Genomic DNA, 6,801 nt, shown 5'->3' with positions numbered 1-6,801 from the left:
AACACGTTCCATAGACGCTGTGCAGCATTAAGCTAAGGGCTGTTTGAAGACAATTGAGTGGTTTATCTCCAGTAAGTAATATTCCTTCCTCATCATGAGAGATAATAAATAGAGGTTAAAAGAGTGCAGCTGTTCTTGAGATATGTCCCAGATGAACACCGCCGACATTATATTTCTTCTGTTGAAGGACAGTCATGGTATACATCTTCTTCAAAATATTAAACATCTGAATTCTAAATGTACTCATCTTCTGCCACCCCTGAAGTGAATACAGCAAGTAAATATTCACTGTTCTAAATTTTTAAAAAACCTTAAAACAGTAATTGTTAATGACAAGAAACTGTTTAGATGAGAAGGAATTATGTTGAAGGAATTATGAACTAAATATTCAATACCAAGTGACTAATTTTCCTAAGATGCATTTCTCTACCCTACTCTTTTCTCTATAAAGTGAAATTTCTGTGTTTTTCCTAAAATTAGCCTTGCTAACTTGTGAACTTAGAGCATACTAAATTTGAAATAAGGAGACCAGATAACTGGTATGATATTAGGATCTTGCACATATTTAAATATAAGAAGATCTCAGTTTAATGCCACTTTGTTTCATAGCAATTTTATTTGCTTTAGCCCTTTTTCCTTTAAAAAACTGTATTGGCACCAACTTATGCCATTTTTTTATTTCTCCCATTTTTAATTACTAGATTAATTTAGAAACTTTGCATATCCAAGTGAAGTGAAGAAAACCATTTTTGTAAGGATTTTCCTCAAGTTTTGCCCATCAATGTGCACAATACTAAGTTTTTAGAAAGTGTGTGTAACTTTGTGAACTCTTTGAAAGACAGTGATGATACTGTGAACTTGGTCATTTTGGGTACTGAGGGAGACGGCAGAAGAGATCGCTAAGCCATTCTCTACCATTTGTCATCAGTCCTGGCCAACTGAGGGGTTTCCAGTTGACTGGAGGTTGCCAAATGTGACGCTTATCCACAAGAAGGGCCAGAAGGAGGATCCAGGGAACTACAGGCCCCTCAGCCTGACCTTGGTGCCCAGCAAGTTCATGGTGCAGATCATCAGAAGTGTCATCATACAGCATACACAGGACAGCCAAGGGATCAGGCCCAGCCAGCACGGGTCTAGGTCCTGCCTGAGCAACACCAAGCTGGGAACTGTTCAAGAAATTACTGGACATGGAACTTTGCTTTAATTGACAAGGCGATGATCAAAGGTTGGACCCTATGATCTCAGAAGGTTTTTTCTGGCATAAAGGATCCTGTGATTCTGTAATTATTACAAATTGGCTCAAAAGAAATAGGCAAAACACCCTCAAAACACAAGTACCGGGCCTCCTGTTTAGGAAATATTCCCCCCAACTTCTCACAAAACCAACATATCTTATTACACTATAGCAATGTTGCCAGCAAGGCTAATAGCATATCTTTAATAAGTAAAGTCAAGTTTCTTGAAAATATTTTTGAATGAGGATGTCTATTGTGTATGCATTTAAAATATTTTGAGAGACACAGAAAAACACAATTTTCCTTCATCATGTGTGACACATCTGTTACAATGTTATAAAATGAATGTTAGCAATGTGCAATACTGAGGAGAAACTGTTTCTTATTAGGCTCTTAGTTGTTTGTAATTGAACTTCATAACTACATTTTCATAAAAAACTTCCTCCTTGTAGGCCATACAGAGGAGGTACTTGATCATCAGTTTCTCTTTGCATATCTGAGTATGTTTTTATACATATAAACAAGATAACTGTTGTCAGTTATATTGCAAGGGCAATACCATTTCAGTACAAAAATGATCAGAAAGATGTTTTCTCTAATCAAGAAGACCTTCCTGGAAAGCTGTGCCTTTAACGGAGCATAGGGCTCATTCCCTTCACATCAGGGTTACCCGTCCCATAGGTGTTAAAACTTAAGGAGGGCTGAAGGTTGCAGCTTAAGGCAGATCCCTGATAGGAAGCCTTCCTTAGATGACCTCCGTAAAAATCTCCTAAATTAAAGTATTCACATTACACCATCTCTTGTAATTAACAGTGCTGTAATTATTTGCATGTGTAAATCATATATCTGTAAGTCTGGATAAAACATCTTGCTATAAATCTTCCCATTTTTGTAAGCTTCACCAAAAGTAAGCTGCTTTGATCACTACTAAAATTAAATTGTTGTTTGTTGTTGCTTTTTTGCTATATTTTTTATTATAATTAAATACTTTCCATAGCCAAGGACATTTCAGTGTCCCGTGCTCTGCAGTGATCAGGTGTCCAAGAGGCTGGGGGAGCATGGCCAGGAGAGCTGACCTGACCTGGCCAAAGGGAAATTCCAAACACAGACCGACATAGGCAGGGTATGAACTGGGGGGAGGTACTGATCATTGCTGCAGGATGACAGGCTGGACATCTGTCACTGAGTGGTGAGCAACTGTATTTGAGCATCTCTTGCCTTTCTGGGGTTCTACTCCTCTCTCTCTCTCTCTGTTTCATTATTATTGTTGTTGATGATGAAGATATTATTGATACTGTTAAAATTCTTCTTATTATATTTTTTCTCAATCTACAAGGGTTTTTTGGGGGGTTTTTTGGGTTTTTTTCCCCTGACTTTTCTCCCTACCTGGGGAAAATGAGCAGGCCGCTGCACCTATGCCAACTGAGTTAAACCATGACAAACAACTAGGAGATTTTAAACTTACTCTGCACATCCATTCTGTGTTGAATTAAATCCTCAAATCGATGGCATCTGCACAAGAAGAAATGTAATTAGGAGTAGTAAGCGATAGGCCTAATACACAGATGGGGTTCCTTTCATCCTCCCCTCCCAAAGCTCAAAGAATATAGATCAGTGGGAGATAGTGCCTTGTATTTTTATAATATTTATTTTCCAGTGAGTTGAACATGCTGTGACATGGTCATCCTTGACATCAAACTGTTAGGATGGTTCCCATGTGTTTCCTGACCAGCAGCCTTCCTTCCCATTACCCTCCAGGTTACTGTGTTCTACTGTCCACCTACAACAGGTGGTCTCTGACAGAAGTAGAGGTTTTGGCTACAGAGATATCTGCAGTTCTGGACATAAGTTCTGTGTTCTGGACAGAAGTTCTGTGCTTCTTGGTGGTTTTAATGCCAAGCAAACATCCCTGAGCATATTTAATTTACTAGCACAGATACAGCCAAAAGGTCTAAGACCAGCTCCATTTCCTGAACAAGCAGGCTTTGTTTTGGTTTTTTTTTAATGCCTACAGAAAGAGCTATTCAAGGCCGTTACTCTAGAGCTTTGGTCAACCATTTGCTGGAAGACTGTGGACTGAAGTAAAAAAAGTAGCACCATATCCACACCACCCAGACACAAACTAACACTCCAGACATGCTTATGGTAATCTCTGATCATCAGGTGTCTCTGAGATACGTCCAGGACAGCACACACTAAGAGTTCAGGAAGCAAAAGATTAAATTTTACCCCTCTTTAGGAGTGAAGGAGAAAAAATTGCTACAGATCAAGAGATTTTTCTTCTAGAGCTTCTGTCCTGTTTGTCTTACAATTCCCCATCTATAACTGTTCAGTTTAATTGCATTGTTGGGTTTGGGGTTTTTTAGGTCTTTTATAATTAATATTATTTGTTTCCAGTTTCTTTACTGGTTCAATCAATTGAAACAATTTTTTGTTTGAGATTAAGTCAGATGATAAAATATAGCCAAAACATATATATAATGTATCATCCTCCACTACTTCATAAAGTACACTTTAGGCAGATTTTTGTCCTATCTTCTTGATTCCAATTCAAGAGAAAAGACACCTTGAAATACAAAACTCCATCAGTTTCAATATGCATGGTAGTTATGGAGAACTGCGCCTGGATTGATGCAATTATTCAATTTGCTCTTTGTATGGATAGGTATATTTTCTTCTGCCATGTCTAATTCTGAGTCCTTGAAAAATGGAAAAAGCAATCTCACTCACCTTGCCATTCTGTTCAGGGAGGCAGGGCAGAGAGCAGAAAAACACTCATGAAAGCACTGAGCTCCAGAAGAAGCTCCACACCAGCGCCATACCAGACTCCACCAAAGCACAAGGTTTTGTTTCCAAGCAACATTTTATAAGCATTTCGGGTTGTCACCCCTGTCACTGGAGAAAAACTGAGAAAGCAGTGACACAATCACATCCCTGTTTCTTTCCATTTCCATTTAAAACAATTCTAGCCCAATAATTCACCATCCTCACTGTTTATCTTGATCTGTACTTGGTAAAAACCACTGGGAGGTAAAACATCTTGTAACAGCATGGAATATAAGTGCATTATAGATATTACAATGCAACCTCCACTGTGATACAGGATCACAACAGCTCTTTTCAAATATTCAAGATCCAGATTTTTTCCTTTTCTTTATCTTAAGTATTGGAATCTGCAAATATTTGTATGTTTTCCTGTATAGCTACAATTTCCAAGTGCAAAACTAAATCTCAGTGAAAATTCTTTTTGCTGTTATGCTTTAGAATCCAGTAATTTTTATTCTCCTTGCAGCCCACTGTACAAAGCTCTGAGCATTAGTTTTTCCAGAATACTTGCTGCACCTTAAATGGCAGCTCTGGAATACACACCATGACCTGCTGTGATAGAGCTATGAGCTCATAGTATTTTATCAAAGAGGACTGAATAATAATTAAAGAACTCAATTCTAAATCTGATAAAATATTTTAAGTAGCAAATTAACAATAGATTTTTCTGTAAAATTGCACACATTTGAAAAGCTTAAACATGGTCAAATGACTCTGAAGTAAACTAGTACAGGAGTTAGGAAATAGGTACTTGTATCCAAACTGGGGAGAATTCCTAATAATAAAATGTATATAGTAGCAAATATGTACTTCCCTGAAGTTTTTTTCCCGCTTCATTTTCTGTGCAACTTTATTGATAAGATGAACAGGTCTGTGTATATGTTACACATTCTGAGCTCATGAGAAGCTATTTGCATTACCCAGCCTGAGGCTTCAAGAGAATAGGGAACTGGATTTGTTGTATTTAGAGGGAATGAAACTTAGAGAATATAAGTAGCCTTAGTGGGTTAGAATGGCATTCTGGATCAGTCAGAGGTGGAAAAGATTAAACCTGCTTTCATAATTTTTGAGTGGAAAGGATCAACTCTTTCTTCTTAATGTTCAAGTATGTGCAGTGTGCCCTGACATAGCCCATCTGTCTGTTGCTGACCATTTTTATCAGGTAACTTCAAAAGACATGAAGGCTGATCAGGCAACAGAGGTTGAGGTACTGATGAAGCTGCCAGTGGCTGTGACAGCTTTCCTAAAATACGCGTTTCTGCAAAGACTTACAATTTTTGTGTAGTCAGCATTCTACCCCAGGTACACTGAGAGCCGTATGACTACATTGTAGCTGCTGTGTACTTGGAAGGTATACAAACAGTTTTGAGTACTGGAATTATATTAGACTCAGCAGTGCAGCAATACACAATTTAATTTACTCTGCTTTTCAGAGCAACAGGTCCCAGCAGAATGAATTGAGCATTGTGGAACTCTCCTGCTCAAGTACCTAAACTAGCTTGAGATGTCTACACTATCTTCAAACCGAATTTAAGATGCATTCAAAGCAGCCATTCACTTTGTGTACAGCCTTGAGCCTCCCCAACGCCCCATGTGGGACACAGCCCAAGGCACTACTGCCTCTGAGTACTGCTGTGACACACATCACCACTCTCACAGAGCTATATTCAACATAGGAAGCATGGCTGTTGAAATTTGGTCAGAAGCAGAAATCTGTGAATCCAAAATTAAAAGCATCAGTTTTTATGGCCTGGGATAAAGGAATCAAGGTAAAGACAGCCCAATCCAACTTTATGTGTAGAGGGACAAAAAGTACTACTAGGAGAACAGGAAGAGTATGGCCAGCAGGTGAAGGGAGGTTGATCCTCCCCCTCTACTTGGCCCTAGTGAGGTCACATTTGGAGTACAGTGTCCAGTTCTGGGCTCCTCAGTACAAAAAAGACAAGGAGTACCAGAGACAGTCCAGCGAAGGGCAATAAAGATGATGAGGGGTCTGGAGCATCTCACTAATGAGGAGAGACTACAGGACCTGGGCCTGTTTAGTCTAGAGAAGACTGAGAGGAGATCTCATTGATGTGTATAGATATCGCAAAGGCAGATGCCAACAGGATGTTGGCAGACTCTTCTCAGTGGTGCCCAGCAACAGGACAAGATGTAATGACCATATATTAAAACAAAAAATGTTCCACCTAAACACGAGGAAAAACTTTGCATTGAGGGTGGCAGTGCACTGGCACAGGCTGCCCAGGGAAGTCATGGAGTCTCCCTCTCTTGAGACATTGAACACCCACCCTGTGGAAGGGGTTTCAACCAGGGCATCTCCTGAGGTGTCTTCCAACCCTAAAAGTCTGTGACTCTGTAGAAATGAGTAGATGTAACTTGCACGTAATAGACATGGCCCGTTTTAGATAAAAACACTGTAAAATAATTTTTACTTTCTCAGTTTGCCAGAGCAGAACGGCTGAAGGCTTTGGAGTTTTGTTTCATGTTCCTGACACTTAAGGCGTGGAGGTCAGCGTGACGCCAGCTCTCCTGCACACCAGCACCCGGTACCGAGGTGACACGGCCTACTCCGCTCGGGCTCGGCGCTCCCAGCCCGCGGTGTCAGAGCCACCCGTCACCGGCCGCCCCGAGCGCTCCGCCGGCCGCCGCAGCAGCCGCCCCCGCCGGCGGGGCGGGCGCCCTCTCCGGGCGGGGCTGGGCTGGGGCGGGCCGAGCGCCGTCGCCGGCCGGGGCGGCG

The sequence above is a fragment of the Chamaea fasciata genome, unplaced genomic scaffold (assembly GCF_029207755.1).
Source record: "Chamaea fasciata isolate MVZ Bird 193981 ecotype frontalis unplaced genomic scaffold, bChaFas1.0.hap1 SCAF_4, whole genome shotgun sequence".
NCBI lineage: Eukaryota > Metazoa > Chordata > Aves > Passeriformes > Sylviidae > Chamaea > Chamaea fasciata.
Note: the sequence above shows the minus strand (reverse complement) of the source record.